Raw genomic sequence first — 5,504 nt, 5'->3', positions numbered from 1 at the left:
ATTATTGGAGACAGATATCTATTCAGAATCTAGGAAATTTAATTAAACTCTTCACTCAAAATATATACTGCACTGTGTCCTTGTGTATATATGTGTATACATAAGCTTATTTTACTTAACTTCCATGCCTGAGGTATCTTAGGGATTCTCTGTTCCACAGAACCATACAATAAACAGGTGTTCAATAATATTCATTTGAAAGATTCCAGTTTTATTTTTTTCATTAGCACTAAGCTATATTTTTCTCTTATGCCCATCTGTATTTAATGTTGGGTGGACACATTTTCTCTTCTATTAGATATATTTTTTGCTTCTGGAGCACATAAATCATCTTCTAATTACTTTCTTCCTTTCAATTTTTATAATTTATATCTGCTATGGAAAAATTAAAATATACAGGTAGGAAAAAGAGGTGAATCATTCAAAGTTCCACTACTCAGTGATAACCACTGTAAAAAATGTTGACTCTTCCTGAACTGTATCTTATAAATACATAAATTTGAAAATATGGTATTTGATTTTACATATTCCTCTATACCTTTTTTTGAACATTTTTTGTATTGATAAATATTGACTCATATCTTAATTTTAAAGATTCCACAAAATTCTATCACATGTATACATGATAATTAATTAAGTAAAATCTTTATTGTTGAAACTTAAGATTTCTTTACTTACAAAAATGCCTTTGAAAAAGAATCTTTGCATTTTTTTTCATTCTTTAAGATAGATTTTAGAAGAGAATTATTGGACTTAAAAGTATGTAATTTTTAAGGCTGTTGAAGCATTTTGTCAAATTGTAACAATTTGTTGGGGAAATTTCCCGAGATGTCCTACAACCAACCTCCAAAGGAGGACTGAGCGGTGCAACCAAAGAAAGATAACGCCAGAATTAAACAAAGAATGATTAAGAGAACTTATCGACAGAAGCAGAATCTTGGGTGACAGTAATACAGTAGATCACCTCACTCGAACTGGATGGGGCTTGATATATACGGCCTCCAGAAACAGAGGTGGTTCGTTGCCAAGTGGCCCTTGCTTGTTAGGAGCTATCTATTCCAAAGAAGTAATAATGGGCCTATTTATCTATGTAAGAACATCCCTTTCAGGTGATATGGGCCCACCCCTCCGGGGGTGAACTAGTGGTCACTGAGAGCAACTTATTTCTTAGGATGGCAGCAGTCATGTAAAGCACCAGAAACTGTTTTGCCTAATACAATTACACTTCCACCTGGATTATGTAAAAGTTGCTACTTATCCATGCCTTGTAAATACCAAGTATTTACATACTTATGATAATTTCCTTCTAAAGTGCATCTTTTTTTTATTATCAAGTGGTTGACATGGGTTAAAAAGGATGAAGAAAGGAAGATCAATACAATTTTTGAGAATCCTGAAAGAATTGTTGGCTGTTTTCCATTTACTGAACCATCAGAGCCCTACCTCAAATCTCTAACTCATATTATTAATATAAATCCGTATACCTTAATTATTATTGTAGTTAAATTAAATGTATTAAGAATTTGTTTTCAGCAAAGCCACTATTAAACTCAGAATATTATTCATTTCAAGATCCTGCTGCTATCAATCTAAAAAGCTTTTAGCCAAGTCCCTAAGGCTGAATATTGGCATTTTTTCCCAGTACTTTAATGAAATAAGCAGCAAAGAAAATAGGCTTAAATCGAGCTGCCGGTTTAACTTGGGACTTCTGCCATCATCTGACTGAGATTTGACCCAGCTATTTTTTTTACTTCTAATTGCTTCTATATAGGTAATTCTTCTCCACTATTCTTCAAAATAGATTGCCAGATATTTTTCTTAAACTGAATCGCCAGGTCCTCAATATAGTGAAAAAAAAGAGAAAAATAAAATTCTGTGTGCTTTCATTCCCAGTTGTGAGGTTTTAAAAAAATGGATGTTAAAATGATATTTTTGTATCTCAGTTCTGACTAATATGGTACATAACAGATATCAAATTGCAGGTCCAGCCTATAAAGGCGTTGAGAGAGCAAATACAGAAATGGAAAGATTTGTAAAGGAATTTTTTGAAGACCTCATGGCTTTGCTTTGATACCCCAACCTATTCCACCCAAAATGAGAGGATGGTTTATCTCTGTCATCTCAGCTCACCAGGGAAAGTTGCAGAGGGGATTACGGTATACTCTGAGAGCTTTAGATTTTTCTCTCAGGCTGGAAAACACAAAAGAATGTTGCCTTGACTCTCAAGAGAGAAGGACAAAGTGGCCTGGAGATAAAAGTTAAAAAGTTACTGAATTGCAATGAGCCAGGATTCTCAGAGAGATGAGTATCCATCACTGTGGTCCTGCAATGAGCCAGATAGGAAAGAAGACTAACCTGGAGCCATGTTAAGTTTTGTCTACAGGATTTTCCAGGAGGGTGAAGAACTCTGACAAGGAGAATCTGCTGGAGAGATAGCTAGAAAACTGAGGCCTGGAGGTGTCATGGTAGGATTGGGTGACAAGTCAAAGGCAAAGAATTGCCTGCATCAACAGAACAGTGCTGAGAGGCCACAAAAGCATCCAAAATAGCAAGTCCACTTGAAACACTAAGATCATGAAGCCATTTGGTCAAGGTCAGAAATAGCAGCTAGCTTATCAGAGAGGAAGTAAACAGAGAGCAGCTTCCCTGGAAGCTGGTAGCTCACCAACTAGGAGAAGTCTGAACTTTCCATTAATATATAAGGGAAAATTAGTATTTTAGATTAGACGTTTAAAAATTAAAACCCAGATTGATTTGAAACTTAAAGAATTTACTGTCTACTGGGTCTAACGGAGACAAGGTTCTATTCACGAAAAGGACAATATTTCCTTCCTGAAAAAAAAAAAAAAATAAGGAAGAAAAGGCAGACTTAATGATAGCTAAGATATATATAGGAACTTCTATGTGCCAGGCACTGTTCTAAACATTTTACCAATTTTAACTCTTCTGATCTCCACCATAATACCAGGAGGTAGGCATTATTTTAATTCCTATTTTACATATGAGGAATCTAAGGCACAAAGAATTTAACTTATTTGACCAAGTTCACATAGTTAGTAAGTAGCAGAGCCAAGGTTAGATACTTAACAATATGAGTCCAGACTCCATCAACCTCCAAAGTTGGATACATCCATTAAAAATTTTAGAGAACAAATATCTGAAACTTTCCATGGATGCACGTGGTAGGGAAAAAGACTTTGGGGGCTTACGAATCACGGAGAATCTATTTTCCTCCCCAGCACATAGCATAAGAATATCATCAAGTGCCTGGGGAACACACCTCTAGAGATAATTAATTCGAGGGGCAAAGATCATATTTCTCAAACTAAATTGTAAGTTTCTTGAGAGTAGAGAAAATGTAGCGATTGCATTTGCCTAAATATTGCCTATGGAGGACTATAATTAGCATCTGTAGATGATGACTCATGAATTTAAGAGAATATAAAGGGAAAAGACAATCTTTATGTCAGTTCTTTTGGCTATATATCTAGGAATTGCTTGCTTATATGGTAGCTCTTTTTTCAATTTTTAGAGAAACTTCTATACTGTTTTGCATAGCGGGTTCACCACTTTATATTTCCACCAGAAGTGTAAAAGGTTCTAATTTTCCACATCTTTACCAATACTTAACCTTTCTTTTTTTTTTAAATAATAGTCATCCTAACAGGTATGAGATGGTATCTTATTGTGCTTTTGACTTCCATTTCCCTGATTAGTGATGGTGAGTACCTTTTTATATCCCAGTTGGCCATTTGTATGTCTTCTTTGATATCTGCACCCCCATGTTCATTGCAGCATTATTCACAATAGCCAAGATACAGAAACAACCTAAATGTTCAACAGATTAATAGATAAGAAAATGCAAGATATAGATACAAAAGAATATTATTAAGTCTTTAAAAAGAAGGAAATCCTGCCATATGAGATATCCTGTTCATAAGGATTCCCTGGGAGGACATCATGCTAAGTGAAATAAGGCAATCACAGATGGACAAATACTGCATGATTCTACGTATATTGGTGTCTAAAACAGTCAAACACATAAAGCAGAGAGTAGAATTGTGATTGCAAGAGGCCAGGAGTAGGGAAAATGAGTAATTACTCAATGGTTATAAAGTTTCAATTATGCAACATGAATAAGTTCTAAAGATCTGCTATACAACATAGTGCCTGTAGTTAACAATAATTAATTGTGAACTTAAAAATTTATTAAGAGGGTAGAACTCAAGTTTACTTACCACAAAAATTGGGGAGGGATGCACGAGAAAACTTTTGAAGGAGATAGGTATGTTTATAAGCTTGATTGTGGTGATGGTTTCACAGGTATATACATATGTCCAAATTCATCAAATTGTATACATTAAATATGTGTATTTTTGTATATAGATTATATCTCATTAAAACTGTTAAATAATAAAAATAATAAAATTTAAAATAAAGAAACACAGAAAAGGCAATCTTTTTTCTGCCAGCGATTCAAGCTTGATTCAAGATGTTTCCAATGAAGTATGAACATAAGCTAGATCTAATAATGCTAGTGAAATGTGCCTTTCTTTTTCCATATTTTCTTTTGTAATCTGGAACTTAATATTGACTGGGATAATAAGAGGGAGTTAATAACTACTGAGTATTTATTATATACCAGATAATTTCATTGTAGGTTATTACCTTGTAGAATTCTTATAAGAGAGATAATTAAGAGTGTATAGAGCATAAAGAAATGAGGATGTTTTAGATTTTACAAAATGGATTTCATAGGAACCATGGCAGTAATGTCAACTTGCACATAATGAGAACGCCCTTGAGGTGTGATTAAACACCCAAAACCACAGAAACATCAGCCCCCATCTGCAGGAGTCGACAAGCATGAGGATCTCACCTCGTAAGGTCCATATAAGCCAAACTCCTTAGATGCTCAAGCCTAACCTTATAGTGTCACAGACGGGTGGGCGAGAGCCGAAGACTCTGACCTTTTGACCTGTCGGAGCCACTGGCTTGGGAGGCTTGGGAATGAAGTGCAGCTCTCTGTGCCGCCAGTCAACAGAGCTTGCTTTGGAGACACTAAGGACTTTCATCCCTTTGCTCTGTCACATAAGACTCTACTCTCCCTCTCTGTGTGTTGTGGGTACCTGATTGGTTTATCTGAGAATGTTCCACTCAGTAAAGCTGGCATTGTGGAAAGACACAAATGTGTCCAAGAGTGTTACCTTGGTAGCCACTTTTCTTGCTCACAACAGAGATAATTGCCATAATCTTCATTTGGCAGCTTTTAATAACTAACATTTTTGAGCACTTCCTCTATGCTAGGTACTATTTTAATTTTTAAATTCATTCATCGATTTCTGCAATAATTTTTTGAATTATTTATCTCATTTTATAGATCCCTGGAGCACAAAGAGGTAAAAAAAATTTCCACCAGGATTTTGCCACAAAGACATGGTAGAGTGGGTATATGAACCCAGGCAGTCTGTAACAAACCCCATTCAAGTGTTCAAACACTATAA

Source organism: Pteropus vampyrus, unplaced genomic scaffold, assembly GCF_000151845.1.
Source record: "Pteropus vampyrus isolate Shadow unplaced genomic scaffold, Pvam_2.0 Scaffold151, whole genome shotgun sequence".
Taxonomy (NCBI): Eukaryota; Metazoa; Chordata; class Mammalia; order Chiroptera; family Pteropodidae; genus Pteropus; species Pteropus vampyrus.
The sequence above is the reverse complement of the archived record's forward strand: the minus strand, read 5'-3'. Positions refer to the sequence as shown.